This window comes from Pangasianodon hypophthalmus, chromosome 6 (assembly GCF_027358585.1).
Source record: "Pangasianodon hypophthalmus isolate fPanHyp1 chromosome 6, fPanHyp1.pri, whole genome shotgun sequence".
NCBI classification, from domain to species: Eukaryota; Metazoa; Chordata; class Actinopteri; order Siluriformes; family Pangasiidae; genus Pangasianodon; species Pangasianodon hypophthalmus.
In genome coordinates this window covers 20,132,048-20,153,475 of record NC_069715.1, presented here as the reverse complement: position 1 = coordinate 20,153,475, position 21,428 = coordinate 20,132,048, and the positions used below count along the sequence as shown (strand labels likewise).

General features: G+C 38.7%; 1 protein-coding gene across 6 annotated transcripts in view; it reads right to left on the bottom strand.

The window, feature by feature from the left end:
- bcl9l (bcl9 like) overlaps positions 1-21,428 on the bottom strand; it is a 47,306-nt gene that overhangs the window by 19,096 nt on the left and 6,782 nt on the right. Inside the window, exon 1 of one of the 6 annotated variants that reach the window (XM_034305141.2) lies at positions 2,335-2,967. The exons of the other annotated variants lie outside the window; for them this stretch is intronic. The gene's annotated coding sequence lies outside the window, so the exon portion shown is untranslated. Of the gene's footprint in view, positions 1-2,334; positions 2,968-21,428 lie in introns of those variants that run through there. 6 annotated transcript variants of the gene reach the window in all.

Here is a 21,428-nt window from a genome sequence, read left to right as displayed (position 1 = left end):
CAATATTTATGTTTTGGTGTGTACCAATGGGGAAGGTTGGCAGAATCTGAACATGTGCTTTAATGGTTAAAAATGTTGCATGAAGTGGGACTATGAGTGCTGTATGTTCATCAGAGGGTAGAGGTTGACCCCATGCTGTCTTTGCTGTGTTTTGGGCCTTCAGTATCAGTGCTTTATGACTGTTTCACTTACTATGGTGCTTTTTAATGATGCAAATCCAAATATATTAATGCCCAAACCACTCCCAACACTAGAAGCATGACCAATTCTCAAAATACGCTATATGGACACCTGATCATCACATCTATATGTTGGTCTTCCACAGACAGTTGCCCCAAAGGTGGAAGCAGAATGTCTTTGTATGCTGTAGCATTACAATTTCCCTTCACTGGAACTAAGGGCCTAGCCCAAACCTTTTCCTGAACTCAAAGTGAGTTCCATGAAGAGTTCCAAAGTTGGAGTGGAAGAACTCGAATGGCCCGAGCCCTGACCTCAACCCCACTGCACACCTTCAGGATGAATTGGAATGCTGACTGCACCCCAGGACTCCTCGCCAAACATCAGCATCTGACCTCACTAACGAGTATGGGATGTTCAACAAGTATATATGGGTGTGATATATATGGGTCTCCAAATAAATTTGGCCATATAGTGTATTATAAATCCATTTGACACTGGGAACTCGCAAACCGCCGTCCTTTAAAATTACATTCTCTGTTGAATGAGTATTTAAACATTTAGACACTTTTTGACAAATGCATTTATTACTAACCTCAATAAAGATATTTTATGGAATGTGAATTAGCTGCAATAGCTTGCTTCCATCTCCATAGGCAATGGAATATCGCCTGTTTTGAAATACAAACATGTTTCTTTATCCCCTGTTGATCAGTACTCACACACACACACGGCACTGGTATCATCTGAACAAACTGCATTTATGCATGGCACCAGAGGAAATGTGGAGACCGAGTGAGAGTGAGAGAGAGTGAGAGAGTGAGAGAGAGAGAGAGAGAGTGTGCAAGAGCTCAAAGGAACTGAGAAGTTATGTACACTGGGTGATGTTTTCTCACTTTCTTTCTTCTTCTCTTTCACATTCTGCATAGTTTCTTGTTTGTTCTAATCTTTTGCAACTTTTGCATGGCTGCAGACTGAGCTAAGGGGAGCACTACTAAGCAGAGATTGCTGTCCAGTTGAAATCTATAGTACTTTGTAAAATAGAGATCCAAAAACCTCAGTGGCTTCTTTTAAGTAGCAATTCACTCCATCATCTTATTCTGTTTCCAGTAGGGGTGCACAATATATCAAAATTATTGAAATATCTCAAATGTAAATATTGCGATATTGCAAGGGCTTGTGATAACTGAATGATTTTAATACTTCAAAAGGTTATGAAAAGTGACAGCTTTAGGGTGTCACAGATAGCAAAGAATGCTTTCTTTTCCTCAAACAAACATGAAACATGTATGTTAGTTGTCACATTTTCAGTTTTTAAATATATTATAGTATTATCATACTACATATCGCATATCATATTTTTCTTCAATATCATGCAGCCCTAGTTTCCAGCATTATCAAATGCAATGTATATGTCAAGTTGACAATCTGGGAGTAGGTCTGACTATGGCACACACACACACACACACCCCTGCCCATTCACACATACACTTACATCAGCCTATCTGCCTAGTTAACACAGCGGATCAAAGGTCTGTTGTGGCAAGCTGCCCTTTGGCCTTCTGCAGTATGAAAGAAGCAACACGTAAACAAGGTGAGAATGTTAGATACACCGAGGGTTCCGTTGTTAAAAAGCGCCCGAGTACGTCCAGGCCAGTGCCACTCAGTCTGTAGCTTGGACATATAGAATCGGTTAGAAAGAAAGGGCACTTTTTTCTCTCTAGAATTCAGTTTTTCTGTTTTCCTGCAGACAGCAACCAGGCTTTATGTAGACAGCCACTGGAGCTGCCTTGAGTGCAAAGAGGTTAAAAAAGAAAGAAAGAAAGAAAGAAAGAAAGAAAGAAAAAGGAAGAATACCGACCCACACCCTACAGTGCTGCTGAGCTCACTATCAAAAGGTCTAGCAAGTGCATGATAGAGAAAGAGAGACAAAGAAAGAGAGACACAGAAGTTGGCTATTCTCACAGGAATCCTGTCTTTTTTTAACATAAACCTGCGGCGCAGAAACTCACCTGAAGCTAAAGCTGACAGGCTAGTATACACACACACACACACACACATACACACACACACACACACACACACACACCCTCTGAAAAACTAGTACAGCACACACATAGTCACTCAAACACATCTTCATTCTTCTCAGACTTTTACCTTGTGTCCTATGATGACAACACCTCTTCTTCACTTCATAAAACATGATGCCCTGTCTTTCGTAGTGATACATTCTCTATCCATCACCATGTCTGACCGTCTCTACCCTTCTCTTGCTCTCAGTCTTTTTTGCTCTTTGCCTGTTTCAATTTCACTTGCTCAACTCAGTCTTTTTCTCTGTGTTGCATGGCACTGTGGGTAAAAAGAGTGAGCAGTTGGCCTACTGTTAGAAATATTAAAGAAAGAAAGAAATAGTACAACTGTAAAAAGTTCTTGGTGAGTGTTTTTATCTAATTTATCTATTTAGCCTGAGAATTTATTCATTCATTTTAGAAGCTAGCTGAGCAGAAATCACTCCACTGCCATGTGCAGAAAATAATCAGCAGGAAAGATAGCAAGGAGATGTTGTGGTTAGTTGTCCTTCATTACCAGCATGGCAGAATGAGGTGTACAAAGGCATTCCCTGCCACATACACACCACAGGCTCCCTGTCGTTCTCTCAAATGACACCCATCCAGCTGTACTCAGCGAAACTTGTTCAACCTCCATTTACATGAACTCTTCTTTAGTACACGCCAGTTGAAAACTACCACAAGACTGTATATATATGTGACCGTAAGTAAAAACTCTCCATATGAGAGCTGATTAAGTAAATCATGAGAGTATGAGAGTTTAATTAAGTAAATTAATGTTGTAACTAATGTCGAACAATCTTCAGTACAAGTTAATTGGAGTTACTAGCCTATGGCTACCATAACAGCTGTCAATATAATGTAAATAATGATTCTTGTGAAGTACACTGAAATCAGAGATGTAGAAAATGAACACGTTAATAGTCCATGTAAATGAGCTGACAAACAACTGATCAATCGGCTTAAATGTTGCTTGTAAATGAGAAAGGCTGTAACAAATATCATTTGCCATTTTTTTTTTCTTCAATAATAAAAACAAAAACTGTTCAATAACGTAAAACAAAACTGAGGAACACTGAAAAATACATTATATGGCCAAAAGTATGTGGACAGCTGACCACCACCCATATGTCACCACAAAGTTGAAAGCAGACAATTGTACAGAATGTCTTTGTATGTTGTAGTATTAAAGTTTTCCTTCACTGGAATTAAAGGACCCAAACATGTTCCAGCATGACAATGCCCCTGTGCACAAAGCGAGTTCCATAAAGACATGGTTTGCCAAGGGTGGAGTGGAAGAACTCAAGTGGCCTGCAGAGAGTCCAAACCTCAACCCCACTGAACACCTTTGGGAGGAACTGGAATGCTGATGGTACACCAGGCCTCCTCGCCCTACATGAGTGCCTGACCTCACTAATGCTCTTGCGGCTGAATGGGCAGAAATTCCAACAGCTAAATTCCAAAATTTAGTGGAAAGCCTTCCCAGAAGAGTGAAAGAAGGACCAACTTTGGAATGGGATGTTCAACAAGCACATATGGGTGTGATGGTCAGGTGTCCACATACACTATATGGCCAAATGTTTGCCACAAATTTGTTTGTCTGTTGCCAAAAATTTGAAAGCATACAATTGTCCAGAATGTCTGTAGCAGTAAGATTTCCTTTCACTGGAATGACGAGGCCCAAACCTGTTTCATCATGACAATGTCCCTGTGCACAAAACGAGGTCCATAAAGATATGATGTGGAAGAACTCGAGTGGCCCAAACCCTGACCTCAACCCCACTGAACACGTTTGGGATGATTTGGAAAGCCAACTGTGCACCAAGCCTCCTCACTTGACATCAGTGCCTGACCTCACTAATGATCTTGTGGCTGAACAAGCACAAATCTCCACAGCCATTTTCCAAAATCTTGTGGCAAGCCTTCCCAGAAGAGTGGAGGCTGTTATAAAAAGGTCATACTTTGCCACTGTCTAAATATAATACTTCATGACCTTTCTTGTTTTTATCCTAATGTTGCTTAAATGTGGCTTTCACAAGAGGGAGCTTTTCTGTCTTATATGCTCTCTTTACTGAATCCTTCTTCTCATCCACGCTGTTTTTACATGGTCAATCTCTTATACTCTCTCCCCTCATTTTTCACTCGCTTTCCCTCCCTCTGTCCGGCTTGGTCCAACCACAAATCAAGTACTTCTCCCTGTGGGAGCTTTTGCTTTTCTGTATCCCACTGTCTCAGAAGTTAGAGCATGTTCAAGCAGAATAAAAGGTTACAAGAGGGCAAGTGTTGTATGTGTAAACCAGAGGCTGTAGGAACAGCACTATTAGCATGTACATGGGTGTGCAGAGTGTGTGCATTGCTTCCATCCAGGGAAAATGACAACTGTCCACATTTATATTTGTCCCATTAAAAAAAACTCACATTTAATTTTTTAATCCATTCAAAGAAAATGAGTAAATCGTTTCCAGTTTTGCAGTGACATGAATAAAGCTTGGGGTCAGGAGGTGGACTGAGCAAGACAGGGAGAAGAGAGGGTGAGGGAGAGCAAACAGCATCTCGCTCACACCTTTCATTACACTGGGCGTGGCTCAATATGCAACTAATAATTACTTTGAGCATTGATTAATACACTATATGGCCAAAAGTTTGTGGACACCTGATCATCACACCCATATGTGGGTCTTCCCCAAACTGTTGCCACAATGTTGGAGGCACACAATTATATAGAATGTCTCTGTATGCTGTAGTATTACAATTTCCCTTCACTGGAACTAAGAGGTCCAAACATGTTCCAGCATGACAATGCCCCTGTGCACAAACCAAGCTCCATGAACACACGGTTTGCCAAGGTTGGTGTGGAGGAACTCGAGTGGCCTGCACAGAGCCCTTACTTCAACCCTACTGAACACCTTGTGGCTGAATGAACACAAATCCCCACAGCCACGCTCCAAAATCTAGTGGAAAGCCTCCTTCCCAGAAGAGTGGAGGTTATTACAACAGCAAAGGGGAACTAAATCTGAAATGGGATGTTCAAAAAGCAAATATGAATGTGATCGTCAGGTGTCTGCAAACTTTTGGCCATATAATGTATATTGATTATTTTTAAAATATAGAAAATACCAAACAGTATTTATTAAAAAAAAATATTTATTTCTGAAGTGTGAAAGTTGCTGTATGTGGACACCTGACCATCACACCCACATGGGTGGCTTCCCCAAACCATTAAAAATCATCAAAAAAGCAACCATTACTGTCAGGTCACTTCATTTTGCAAAGTAACTAGCTAGCTATTTAGCATTAATTGGAGTACAATATACAATATTTCTACAATGTACAATATTCGGCGTTCTATATAACATTAAGTTTTAAACAGCTACATTTGCTGCCGTGCTACATTTAGGCATTTGCTGCAATAAGAATAACAATAATTGTCATCACTGCTTGTTATTTGCAGTTATTTTGATAATTCAGTGTTTTGTCACATTAATTCAACAGAAAATACTCAACACCTACTTCCATCACTCCTAATCACCCTCTCAACCAGCTAGGTAATCAACAACAATAAATACAAGATAACACGCTGCCACCTTTATGAACGTTCTTAAACAAAGATGTGCAAAGCCTTGGCTTGCGACAGTATTTTCATTACTGGTTTGCATGGATGTTGGAAAGTCTTGATTTCATCACTAGAAGAATTCACCCTTTGTAGTTGTACTGTGATCCTGTTATTCTCCAAACAAGTCTTTGCAAGCTGGGGTATATGCACCGACACGCAACTTGATTCCTGACAGACTCAACAGTTTGCACGTTGCAATTTATTGCAATTGTGATTCAAAACTAATGTAGAAGTAGTTACTTGAAACTGGAAAAAGTGTTTTGTTGTGCTGTATTGCTACTTGGTGAAAAAAGTAACTTGTTAATGAGAAAATCTACGTAAATTAGTTAGTAGTGTCACTACTTGTAGCAAGCTACACCCCAACACTGAGTGTAATTCAAGGTGTTCCCATACTTAGGAGTACTTTGGTCATACCGGTTTCTCTGTTTAGTAAATATTACTGGTTTAGCACATATAATATGCAATATACTTATAACACAGAGTCAATACATAACATCTATTCTACAAGATCTATATTAACTATATTGATTCTACAATATTTATATTGCAGGTTCATGTTCAAAAAAAGAGAGGATTCCTGTGTGAATAGCTAATTTCAGTCTCTCTCTTTCTTTGCCTCTATCTAACTTTCAAAAGGTTTAGGATTTAATCACAGCCAGAGAATGCCTTTCTGCAGTAGGACGACAGCACCCTCCTTTACCCCGCTCAGTGGAATAAACCGCATTAATTTAGGCACAATGCATTTCCATGTGGCAGAATATGACTCACAGAAAAAGGTCATTCAAATTGATATTTTATGTTGCCAGTGATATAAGGTGGCACTTTAAATGCTCTTTCGGCTGCCTTAGATTGTTTATAACCAAGCGGCCCTCAACCAGTTAGGCATGGTTTGTATTTGATGCGTGACTGTGTGCATGTGCAAAAGCGGTGCCAATGCAATCTGCATTATCACATACTTGTGGCCATACCTTACATGCATCTGCAGGATTAAAAGTGAGGATTAAATGCCCTTACATTTAAGTTTACCTTTGCAGTTTACATTTACATTTAAGTATTTACTAATCTGCAAAATCCAGAATAGTGGGGCACACAACACTTTTTACAATACATTTATCCACATCGTGAACACATTTATCCACTTGTTTTTTTTATTTATGAAGACTTCATATCTACATTCCTGTACGGAACCGGTTTTCTTGCTGCTTTGTACATCTAAACTATTGCACTATTACTGCCAAACATTCCTTATACTGCCTATAATGTTATTTCATTGCTACGCATAGAACATATATTCAAATTTTATTGTATTGTTTTTAATTGTCATACAGCATCTAGTAAGGAAGTTGCAAACCCAGTTTTGTTGTAGTTGCGCAATGACAATAAAGATATTCTGTTGTATTCTAGTGGGTTTGAAAGGTTGAACACTGATCATAATAGGGAAAGCGTCTTGTTAATATTTGTCACATATGCATGATCAGTGTGGTGAATGAAAGCAAGATACGCTCTGCCCACTTTTTTTGCACGTCATTAATTACGGAATAACACACTTAAGACCGTGCTGTTATATGACAATAATCCACGCCAGGGTTACAGTTACCACCCCAAGGTGGATTATTTTCATATAACAGCACAGTCTGAAGTGTGTTATTCTGCTTATACCACAAACATTTGCCAACAATTGCAAGTTTTTACTTAATTAATGAAGGGTATATTGAGCTTTTTAAAGGATTAGATTGACATTTTTATATTTACGTGTTACAGAACGTCCATGAGACAAGTTATAAACAGTTGCTCTCTCACCAGCCTTTCCTGTATTCTCTCTCTCAAAGACACAAACACACCTTGCCATTTTACTGAGAAACTGGAAGCGTGAACTCCTCTGCCCTGAAGACTTCCCGTCCCTGGAAAATCTGCAAATCACTGTGACCATTACAAAGCATTGACACTTGAGACTCCTTTCATAAATGTTACATAAACATCTTCTAACAAAAAAAACCTCACCACATCAATGATTCATCTCTTCTTTGTGTTTAACAAGCAGCACATTTTTAAAATGCGTTTATTTTCAGGCTCAGATTATTTGCATCGTCCACCAGTCCCTCTGAATGAACTGTTAGTATAGAAACAATAATCTATAACAAGGACAAGCGCATTAATATTATCTTATCGTTCATGTTACAGCTACAACTACTGTCAGAGCTGGGAGGTTATATTAATGCACACCTTCTGGCTACTCAGATACAAGACTTTAAAAGTGCTGTGGTATAACAGCAAATACAAAACCCCACCTTAGCAAAGTCACACACAGTTTGTTAATAATACTGATCCATTACCGGTTGTTACTTTTACGTAAGAACCATGTTTTTGTTTTGTTTGTTTTAAGCAATACTTATTATTGGTATTGGTGATGTAAGCACGGTCACCTCACCTTGTGTAAACATAAATGTTAACACAACTCTCTGCTCTCTACAGCTCTCATGCTGAAAATTGCATGAAAACTATGCAGCAAAGATAAACCGCAAATATCATCTGAGTCGTCTTTTATACTAAACAATAATTTAAATTTTTTATTTTTTTTTGCAATGCAATCATTGCTACAGATAGAAGCATTTTTTCATTTTTCAGCCAATCAGTGTCACTCATAAACAAAACATGCTGTCATCCTGAGCAACGTGCTAAACCCCTCCTCCTTCTCTTCAAGAACTCTTTAGTATAAGTTCCTCGTAGCAGTTTCATGAATAGGTTTTAAGGAGAAACTCATATTTAGAAACTTTTAGTGCCACTTAGAAGTAGAGCAATCCAATGAAACTACTCATAGATGTTGAGTTGTTTGGCGTAACAGAATGATTTAAAGCCATTTCTAATGACGATGTTAAACGCTCATGTCTGTGTGACTGAGGCAGCGTGAATTTCTAAAACCTGAGCCGTGCTGCTTGTTATAATGTGTATTGTAGTGTTTTGAAGGGGTGAACAGTTTTAGGATAAATGGGCAGACGCAACAGGTACAGTTATTAATGCTGGAACGCTTACTGTATTGTCAATGGAAATATGTAACACCTTGCTATTTTTACATTCATTTGGGTAGATTTTATAATAAAACATAATAATAATCACATGGTAGCCCACAGGAGAAAAAAATCCAAAACAATTTTCTCTGAGACAGCAATGGCATTAAATGGGAAGAAAAGGTTGACTTCTGATTAAGTCTATATGGCAAAAATTACATGGATGTCTGACCATGATACCGCTATGTGCTTCTTGAAAATCTTATTCCCCACTAAAGCCTATGTATTAGGCTTTTGCATGTGTAAATTTTAATCCATTTATACCAATATGGTGCCCTAAAAAGTATTTTACCCCATCCTGAATTTTGCATGTCACACTAAATGGTTTAAGATCCTCCTACAAAATATAAGACAGAGACCATGAGGAAACCCAAAACACAGTTTTCAATTGATCATGTGATTTAGTGTAGGAAACAGGTTATGCAACACCTATATAACCCATGTGAAAAAGTAACTGCTCCCCGAAACTGAACTGGTTGTGCCACCTTTAGCAGCAACAACTGCAACCAAACGAGTAGGATAACTGGAGATCAGTCTCTCACATTAATGTGGAGGAATTTTGGCCTGCTCTTCTTTGCAGAACTGCTTTCAATCAGCCATATTGGAGGGCTTTTAAGCATGAACTGCCCGTTTAAGGTCCTGCCTTAATAAGGCATCAATAAGGTTCAAGTCAGGACTTTGACTAGGCCACTCCAAAACCTTAATTTTGTTTTTTTTGCTCCATTCATAGGTGAACTTGCTCCTGTGCTTCAGATTGTTGTATTGCAGCATACCCCAACTGCACTTGAGCTTCAGATCGCAGACTGATGACTAAATATTCTCCTTCAGTATTTTCTGGTACAGAGCAGAATTCATGTTTTGTCAATTATGGCAAGTCACTCAGGGCTTAAAGTAGCAAAGCATCCCCACACCGTCACACTACCAGTAGACTACTCACCCGTCTACAGAACATTATCTCAAAAGGCTTGGGGTCATCAAGGTGTTTTTTGGCAAATGTGAGACGAGCTTTTAGGTTTCTCTCCCCTGGATACCATTTTTGCCCAGGCTCTTTCTAATGATGGGATCATAAATACTGAACCTATCTGAGACATGCAAGGCCTGCAGTTCCTTAGATTCATCTGGGTTCTTTTGTATCTTCCTGGATGTGTAGTCACTGCACTCTTGGAGGAATTTGGGTATTCTTCTGGCAAGAATCACCACTGGTCCAAGTTTTCTCCATTTGAAGATAATTCTCAATTCTGGTTCATTTTGGTTCACTGGAGTCCCAGAGCCTTGAAATGGCTTTGTAACCCTTTCCAGAATGATATATTTCACTATCTTTCTTAGTGAAACAGAGCAGAAAGAAATCAGTAATCAGAGTGTGTCTAGTCTAATTAAACCCAATTATCAATTAAATTTAGTTAATTGGTTGGTTGAGTAACTAAGGGGAACTGAAGGCAATTACTTTCTCACACAGGGCCAGTTGGTGTTGGATAACATTTTTCCTTCAATAAATGGAATGATAATATAAAAAGAGTATTTCGTTTACCCAGGTTTTCTTTGTCTTATATTACATTTTTTGACCATCTGAAACAATTAAGTGTGAGAGATGATCTGGAAGCACAGCAGCATGTGAGAATGAGTGCTGACCTTGGCAAGCAGTGGTTGGTATCAGTTAGGTGTATTCTTGACAGGAGCAGGCTAAACGAAGATCTGTCTTAATACTGAGAAAAAGTAGGGAGGCTGATCCTGTTTGCCATATTTGGTCTAGAGTTGAACAGTATTAGAGATTTTCATGTGGTCTGCTCACAGTCTCACATACTGATCTTAAAATAAACTTTGTAGATTACTAGGCACTTGGACTAGTAGCCAGGCAGCATGTTCACAAGTCAAAACATTTCTATGCTGTTGGAACAAAAAAACTCCTTAAAGCACAAACACATTGGGCCTCATTTATGAAGATTGATTTTTTTTTCCTCAGAGGATGAAACCTGGCTTACAAGTCACGGCATTTGTCATGGCGTCTGGTCAATTTTTAAAAGCTTGGCATGATTTGTTAGCAGAGAAACTCGTTTTTTTTTTGTTGTTTGTGTCAAACCATTTTCTTTCGACTTCACTTACATTTCACTGGATGGACTACAATGAATTAACCTCCATAAGTTCTCTTCATATTTTGGGTTTATCAGGTGCTGTGACTCCACTGGATAAAATCCTGAATAGTATATATTATTATTCTCGTAGATGTCATATGAGATGTAGAGTCAAATGTACTTCAATTCTGCCTCAGAGAAATTCTTCTTTTTTGGCCATTTTGTGCTTTCTGTTCTGTGAACTTGGCCTTTTATGGATTTTTGTGTGCGTCACCAAACGCAAATCAGCTTTAGCATACTCTGTAATTTCTGGGCAATTGACATTTATCAACATATACACGCGAATATGAAGAAAACCAGACTTTACAAAACTTTTGTAAATCCGGCGTAAATTCTTAGTCCAGTTTGGCTTACGAAACATTTACACACAACTTTACTCAAAGATTGATGAATGAGGTCCAATCTGTGTATGATTAAGTTCACTGCAAGTTTTTAATGAGCCCAACTTGTTGGTCTTTGCCTGATGATCACTTAAACTAATCAGTAAAGTCTTACAATCCCAGAGGACAATTTCTTTTGCTTAAAGGTTTCTCAGGAGATTTAATACTGATTTTCACTTGTGTTTACTTAGGTATGAACTTTATCACAGATGTTCCCTAAAATTCAATAAGAGAAATTGACTGAGAAGAAAAAGGGACAAGCGATACAGAGAGAAAGGCCATGCTTTGGCATTGGTAGGATTCAAACACACATTCTCCTGATCACTGCACAAAAGCATTGCAACTGCACCACCAGGGAACTTGTTAATTAACTTTCTAATGAAATAATATTTTCCCAGTATATCGTTTACTGGCTAGTTTATTGAGTCAGTTTATGAAAGTGGTGGCTGAAGAGTTCCACAATAAAATCAACTTAAAAAGATATTCAAGTAAAGGGAACTACAGTTCTTCCCCAAATACGATTTTAAATGCTTGCTAAATATATATTCTGAATATATAATGCCATAAAAAACTGCCCCTTCCTGATTTCTTCTACTTTTTGCATATCTGTCACATTTAATTTTCATATCTTCAGACTATATTTAATATGACAGAAACAACCTGAGTAAACACAAAATACAGTTTATAAATGATCATTTCATTTATTGAAAGAAAAAAAAAAAAATCCAACACCAACTGGCCCTGTGTGAAAAAGTAATTGTCCCCTTATTCACTCAATCAACCGATTAACCAAATTTAATTGACAATTGGGGGAAAATTGGGGGACATTTGAAGGAAAAAGGTGGGAAAAAAACCACGGCTGACTCCATGTTCGTCTTTTGTTAGCTAGTCAGCTCGCTGTAATGAGTGATGTATATTTTCCTCCTCAAAACAGCGATCTGTGTAGTCGATGTTATAGATTTAACAAGCGAATATGTCTGTATGTTGATTGATCTGAACCAAATATACAGCATAACTCATTTAAAAGTAAGAAGAGCTACTTTGATTACTTCTGATGCTGTGCACGTGCTGGCTACAGAGGAAGGTGCTGCTTCTTAAATGCTCCCCCTCATCCCAGCGAATAGCACAAAGCCATTTCTTTCTCATATGCACTTCGATGGGAAATGAACGAAACCTCAAGTACACATTTGCATCAATTATTTGTGCATTTATGGATACTGCACTGATTGCAAGTTGTATTTGCTGGCATTGTTTACTTTCTCGGCTCAAGTTTTGAAATACTAAATGACCACATGCTGAGGGATTTTCTGCTGGTAAAGCACTGCAAGAGTGGTTCCATGTCTATGGCGGAAGATAAATTAAACGGACTGAATAGATTGAATGTCTTATTTTGTATCCGTCAAAATGACAGACGGCCTTCAGAATTTTCCGTCAGGGCTTTTAAAATTTGGTAAACGATGGGAAATTCTCGGTAAACGCAACCCTTTTGGGTGATATAGGTGTAGCATAACCTTTTTCCTTCAATAGATGAAAATCATTTAAAACGGCATTGTGTGTGTCCTCATGGTCTCCTTATCTTTTATTTCGTAAAAGGATTTGAAACCAGTAACATCCAGTGTGACAAATTTTGAGGAAATCAGGACAAATACTTTTTCAGGGTGCTGTCCAGATTTAAAAATGCATCAAGTTGAATATAGCAATCTTCTGCAAAATATGACTTTAGTTAAAAATTTCAAACAGTGAATCACAGCAAATCAAACTGAATTTACAATTTCAGTAGTTTTACTCTATTTGACTACTGGTGCCTGATTACTACTTCCTGCCTTTCATCATGCTACCAGAATCCCAGCCAGACATCAACTGTACGACTGACTTAACAAAACTGTGTTAGTTGTTTTGCTGAACAGTATTATCATGTCAATATCATATTGAGTGTGCTGAGATAGGTTGCCATAGCAACAAAATATGTCATGGGCCTGAGCAAGTTCAAGCAGAAAACGAGCCACCTGACAGTGAAAGAGAGAGAACAGAAAGGTTAGACAGCCACAGGGAGATGATTTCAAAGCTGTGCAAGTTTTAAAATCACAAATACACACAGCCATAGTGTAGTGAGAGCTCGAAAATCTCAGACAGCCAGAAAGAGAATTCAGGCTATTAAACACTGAGAAAGGGGAAAAATGAGAACACAAAAGGCAATAAGCAGAGAAAGCAGAATGCAAAGGAGCCAGAACAAACTCTCTAATTTCCATCGTATGTTTAAGATGGAGAATCTCTGAGAGGAGACATCACCTTTAGTCTTTCTAAAGCTGGAGCTACAGTTGGATTTCTCAAAATTTTATTACACTATTGTTAAAAGTGCTTTCGCAAATTAAAAAAAAAAAAAAGAATTGTGTGAGAGAGCCAGAGAGCCAGAAATGCAGAATATGCACAGAATGTGTGTGTGCGTGTATGTGTGTGTGTGTGTGTGTGTGTGTGTGTGTGTGTGTTGGATGTGAATTTGTCTGTGTGCTTTGTGCGTATGCTCACATCTTGGAATAAAATTTCTCAGAGAAAGCATCATGTGACCTTCATGAGCCATGACAGAGAGAAAGAGTGTTAGTGAGTGAGAGAGAGAGAGAGAGAGAGAGACAAAGAGAGGGAGAGAGAAAGAGAGAGAGAGGGGTAGAGAGCAAACTGCACAGGGACAGCACAGATTGTCATGGCCACAGTAGTCAGCGTGTGAGCACACTGTGTTAAGTGCCCTCTCCTTGTCTCTGCTCCCTCTCTCTCTGGGACAGGGAAGTACTAGGCTTACTTTGTTTTGTTTTTTTTATTTTGGAAGGGGGGGGTCAAGGGTTGTATCTCTTCCAATACGTTCTGGGCTGATGGCCAACTAGACCAAGGAAAAAGAACAAACCACAGCCAAAGCCCAGAAAGGCGAGAGACAAATAAAACGCACTCAATGTAAGACTGTAGGTTTAATGCCTATTCTCAAACTAGCTAACTCTAATTACTAGCTAATGTTAATGTACCAAATATTTATTGCTTATTTGTAACATTCAGCCAAAATTTTTTTTTCCAAAAGTACATGAATTAGTAGAATTTATCTTCTATTCATTGAGTAATGCAAGACAGCCCATTGCCTGCAAACCTTTTAATAGACCTATAGGATTATATAAGAGTTTATTCAAATTTTTGTACTATTTCTCTTGATCCATTTCCAATATCATATTTATTTGTACAGGGCAGCTTACATTTTGTAAGATTAAGCCTGGGATGGGAAAAAAAAAATGTTTTTCAAGGAAATTCAAAATGCCAGACAATCCCATTTGAGACAACTGAAACCATTTTATGCCTTGAAATCAACATGATCTATGGAAAAAAGTGAATAAAAGCGCATAATGCATAATTCTGCACTAACTCGAACTTGGTCTCCTGGAGGCATTAGTAAGTTCGAGTAGTAAACACCAACACTGAAGTGGTTTGTCTGGGCAGTCCAAATTACATGACTATTGCCCAGTGTGTACTACACATTCTGCCAAATTTTATGTTTTTATGCGATTGCTCAACATTTAAATTTTAGGGCAAGAACAATCTTTTACTTCTTACCCTAAAATTTAAATCTTAAAAATCCTAACAAAAATAAAAGTGTTCTAGTTTTGGACCCTTCAGTTAGTGGTAACTGCAGTAAATAGTTTGTGTTCTGCTGAAATAATTTCAATAAGAGTATGCTCTTATGGCTCTTTACTATTATATATATATACACACACATACATATTGATTGACTCATATATATATATATATATATATATATATATTGATTGACTCATTCTTTGAGCTATATTTTAGGCTATATTCTATTAACCTCATTCAGGGTGTGTATGGGGATGTCAGTAATTTTTCCTAGTTTATCAACCATGTATCAACTTGTTCCTGGTCTTTGGCAAGAAGGAAGACTTCTCTATATCACATTATTCTCTCACAGTTTGCCTTTCTTACTATAAATTACTGTTAATAACTCATAACGAGCTTTCAGATCATCTCACTTAGTAAGAAACTCTTTGTCAGCAGAGTGGAATCCTGATGCACAGTATATACTTTATTAGCTGTCATTGTTTCTGTGTAAGTTACTCCACATACATTCAAATGACTATGTGGGATGCAGAATGCTAAGTGTTGAACTCTAAAGTCTAAAATCATGTTAGCAGTGAAACACGAGAAACACAGACACACACCATTCACAACACCCATGCAACACTTAAGTGCTGAATCTTATTCTAATATATCGGATGTATTAATCTTATTTTTCATGCACCACACTTCTCTCTTTACTCAAACCAATATGAGTGTCTGGTGGTATCAAAAAAAAAAAAAAAAATGTAAGAATGATTGTACGTATGATTCCTCACATAAAGGGTCTGAAGGAGCTGACTCAAAGCTGGTATCAACTTACAGGGATTAATGCAGACTGGTTCTGTTTCACCTTTTACAATGGCCAAAGGTCATAAACCATTCAGAGAATAAAATGACTTACAGTCACATGGCTGAAGTGCACAAGCTGCACTACTGCCATGTGTTCTCCAAGGCATTAAGGTAAAAATAATTCCACTTGCCAATTTCCTAAAGCTATTTCTAGTTAAAGTTGACTATGCAGGATAAAATGATTATTAGTTTGCACATGGAGTCAACTCAGGCCACACAAACATTAGCATATTATCACAGGCATAACTGTTTTGAAAAATGTGGGTGAAAGGTAAGATGACTTGTCTGTATCAAGCACATTTCACATAAAAGATACACTTCCATTTTAATCAGTGTCTAAAGCCACACCAGCTTTTTAACCACTTCCAGCAATCACAGAACAGCAGATGCTTTTAGGTGGTTTACATCACCTACATTGTGTCTTATTGAAGCTGAAGAAGGAAAAGAAAATAAACCAAAGCAAAGCAAAAAGTGTTATCTCACATTCTGATTTAATTTACCATTATAATAACAACTACAGCCGGTTTAAAGCCTCACTTCATATGCCACAATATAATGATTGTGGTCTTCTATAACTATACAGTGGATATAAAAAGTCTATACACCACTGTTAAAATTGTGCACACCCTTTTATAATGGGGCATGTGACTGTGCTCAGAATGAACCAATCACACTCATACTCATGTTCAAAAGCACTATGATACAAGTACTCATGATACAAAAGTATCATACATCTATCATCAAAGAAGTGATTGTGATTAACCTCAATAAAGATCAGCTGTTTCTGTAGGTTTTCTTTATATCTTCTTGGTTTCATTTGACTGCTGAAGCCATGGTCCACAAAGAGCTTACAAAGGATGTATGGGATCTCACTGTTAAAAGGTATCGATCAGGAGAGGGATACCAAAGAATTTCCAAAACATTCCAAAACACCATGAAGGCCATCATCAACAAGTGGAGAAAAAGATGCACCACAGTGACATTACGAAGAACAGGATGTCCCTCCAATAGACAAAATGACAAGAAGAAAACCTGCCAAAAAACCTACAACATTAAAGGAGCTGCGGGAATATCTGGCAGGTGCTGGTCACGCCATGCATGTGACAACAATCTCTATTCTTCTATACAATATTCTTCACATATCTGGCCTATAGGGTAGGGTGGCTAGACAGAGGCCCTTCCTCATGAAAAAACATCCAAGCCCACCTAAATCAGACCACACCATGTGCCAAACGTGTTATGTCTGCTGAGAACTTTTTGGGCATTATTCTGAAAGATATGTTTGGTGCAAAACAAGATAGGTTATTACCCAAAGAACATCATACCCATAGTGAAGCATGGTGGTGGCAGCATCGTGCTATGGGGCTGCTTCTCTTCAGCTGGACTGGAGGTCTAGTCAAGACAGAGGGAATCATGGATAGCTCCAAATACCTAACTATTTTGGCACACAACCTGTTTTGTCTGTTAGACAGCTGAAGATGAAGAAAAGTTTCACCTTCCAGCATGATAATGACCCAATGCACAAATTTAACAAAGCAATGCCTTCAGGAGAAGAAGACATTTTGGAATGGCCCAATCAGACTCAAGATCTAAATACTGTTCAAAACCTGTGGAATGACTTAAATAGGACTGTGCAAAGGAGACCCCTTGCAATATGATAGATCTGGGGCATTTCTGTAAGAAAGGGTGGAATAACATTCCCATTGAATTGGTAGACTCTTACCCAAAAAGACTGAGTGCAGCACTACAAGCAAAAGGCAAACTTTAGACTTTAACGAAGTGTTAATTAAGGGGTGTGAAAATTTGTGCAACCAGGTTTTTTTTTCTTTTATCCTTTTTCTCACTAAAACCTTTCTATTTGGTTTTCACTTGAATTTTGTTGGTTACTATTTCCCATTAAAAGTGGAAAAATATCTGACAAGGTTTCATTTTTTCATATCATTAAAAAAAAAATAAAAATTTTTCATGCAAACATCAAAAATGAAACTTGCTAGAAACTGACTTGAACCATTTTCATTGCTAGCCATCCAGATGCAAGAGTTTAATCATAGAGGAGGCAAGAGTTCACTGCATCTTTTATGTATTTGGAAAGCATTTTGCTTTCATGCACTCTGCATTTAAATTATGTTCCACTGAGGTAAATATCAAGCACAATTTAGAGCACAGAAATACGTGTCACATTGCATGCACAACCCTTGTGATGTAATACCCCAAGCTTAAACAAGTTAGCTCCTAAATGTGGCTGGAATGAGAATGGACAATGAGGGGCCTAAATGGTTTTGAGTTTGTGTGCTGGAAAGGCATACTGGGGCTATCAGGCTTCCGGATCAAGTTGCAAACTCTGTGTACTGCTATAAATAGAACAGTAGGATATCACTCTTACAGTGCTGGCTAATGGGGAGACCAGTGGGCCAAAGAGCAGCCACGTGCAGTCAAATTACACTTCACGCATTCTTCTACCATCTCTCTGTTCCTCTCACATACACACACTCCACAATATGCATTCTGAATTGTCTGCACAATTTCAAAACAAATCATGACAGTTTATACAAACTACCACAGACCTATCACTGCTGTTATTCAGGGTGTTAAGTCTAGGGGCAGTTATGGCCCAGTGGTTGAGGTTCTGAGTTACAGTAAATGCACACTACACAAAAATTCGTCATCTGATAGAGCTAGTCAAGAATCACAACACCACTGTAATCTGCAGCCCGCATTTAGTCAAGAAACTATTGGTGCGTTTGTGGTGCTTTGTAAGTGGTAATTTGACATGTGACGTGAAGTTTAAAATAAAAAAAACAAACAAACAAAAAAATCAAGACGCGTCTTCGAAAGTATGTCTTTTGTTTGTTCTATCAGAGCACGTAAAGTTCATAAAAAGCTACCTTGACTCCACTGTTACAGTTACAGGCCTGAGTGGCTATTGGTACTGTCCTACTTTAGTGAACTCCAAACATTCATGCAACATTCTGGACTGAACCTGCAGGACAGCAACAATGGCGGACAATAGTGAGTAGCTTAGCAACTAGCTGGCCACCTAATATTAGTAATAACTCTAACGTTGATGATTACCTTTTCAAAACAGTGATTAGTATGGTCAGTGTTATAGATTTAACCAAATATTGCTATAAACTAATTTAAAAGTGGAGAAGCGGGACTTTACACTGTTCACAGTGTGTGTGATCACGTTGATTTTATGTCACTCCGTAAACAGGGAAGGAGCTGGTAGTTGAGAAGACTACCCTAAGCTGACGAGTAGAAATTTCAAGTTGAAGGGGTGCTTTCTGTGGTTTTTATCAGTTGTAGGCAGGGAATTACAAGTTGCGACTTCGCCTCAAATGCAACATATGCTCCTTTCAATAAGACTGAATCCAAATAATATTTAGAAGGTTTATGAATCTCAGAGTTCAGATAGAACTCAGTGTGAGGTGTGTGACTGTCACGAAAATCAAGTTCAGTAAAAAGCTATTTGCTATCAATATGCTAATATGTTTTTTCAAATTACGTGATACCCTACATTGTTGACAAGCTATCATTATTTATAAGCGGCTCAAATAATAACAAAAAGGAAAAGTGAGGATTGTTGTTAACACCAAGAGGCAAGTGAAAATGACTGTGAAAGCTGTTGATTGCAAAGGTTCACACAGTCAAGAAGAGGTAAGCTTGCTCAGTTGACAAACAAGAGTAAAACGATAGAGCAGATTATGGTCGATGATACTAATGTTCATGCTGATAGAAGAAAACTCACCATGTGAATACAAAGATAAGATTTGTACACTTGCTTTTCTGAGATTAATCATTCTATTAAAGGAATTTTAGTAACACTATGGAACATCAGGCCAACATCACAGATTATTTGGTGAAGCAGTAGAAATTCTCTTTGCTGCCACAGCTAGACATGCCCATCTTAAGGGAGGTCCTCTTGAATAAAAGCTTTTAATTTGAGCATTTGAGGATGTAGTTCAAGACCTTCTCTTCTCCTCCTTCACCATTTTTCCTGATGGCTGACCACAGTGCCACTTTCGTTAACAAGAAGATTGGAAAAATTTGCCAGTCCCTCATTCCTACCCCTATTCCTACACTACACATTCAGGATTATCCTCCCTCTTCTTTGACACTTTTTCTACTCTATGGACATACGAAATTCTGCAGGTTACTTTGTCCTGAAATTCCACCACCTGCCTGCCGGGTCTCAACCCCTCCACGATGCACCAGTCCGTCTCTCAGGACCTCCTTCCCTTCATCTCTTCTATCATTAATCACTCCATAGCACCTGGTCATGTACTGACTACATTCAAGACAGCTAAGGTTATTCCTATTCTGAAACCCACTCCGGATACCTCAGACATCAGCAACTACTGGCCAGTTTCACTTCTCTGTGGCAGAAACTGCTCTTGTGGCCATTACTGAGTAGCTTCATGCTGCTAGATCAGCCAAACAGTCATCAGTCCTAATCTGCCCTGACCTTTCAGCAGCCTTCGACACGGTCAATCACAAGACTCTCCTGTCCATCCTCATGAGTCTTGGAATTCATGACACAGCATGCCAGTGGTCTGCCTCCTACCTGGAGGGATGCTCATATCAGGTGACATGGAGGGAATCCACATTTACTGCATGTAGAATCTCCACCGGTGTCCCACAAGGCTCAGTGCTGGGTGTTCTTCTGTTCTCCCTCTACACCCAGTCTCTTGGTGAGGTCATATTCACACATTGGTTTTCATACCACTGCTATGCTGATGACACTCATCTTCACACCACTGCTATGCCAATGACACTCAACCTACCTCAGGTTTTGTAGTAAAAAATTCCACTCTACCCATGTTTCTGCATGGATCTCAGCATGTCTGGCAGACATCTCATGAAGAATGGTAGCTAATCAGCTGAAATTTAATGCCAGCAAAACTGAGCTACTGTACATCCCAGGAGAAGCATTCCCATGTCAAGTTCTTGTGATCTTCCTGGACAACTCTCAGATCTCACCATCTGTCACTGCACACAACCTTGGGTAACTATGGACAACCAACTGTCCTTCTTGCCTCGCATTGCTAAAGTTACTTGCTCATGTCATTTCCTTCTCTACAACATTAGGGGGATCTGGCCACTCAGGTGCTTGTTCAGTCCCTTGTCCTTTCTAGACTGGATTGCAACAACGCGCTCCTGGCGCACTACTCAACCTCTCTAATCCAGAATGCAGCTTCACAACTTGTTTCAACTTCCCCAAGTTCTACCACACTATCCCATTTCTACACTCCCTCCACTAGCTTCCTGTAGCTGCTCACATCAGATTGAAAACACTGATGCTTACCTATAAACCAAAAAAGTACCAATGACCACCTACCTTAAAGCACTTATCATACCCCGCACTAGAACAGCTCTTAGACCCACCATCTCTCAGGGTACAAGTAAGACATGCATCAAGCCTCTTCTTTGTCCTGACACTGAGGTGGTGGAATTAACTTCCTCTGGTTGTCCGAACATCTAAGTCACTACTTATCGTCAAAGACTGAAGACCTTCAGGGGATACAGAAAGTCTA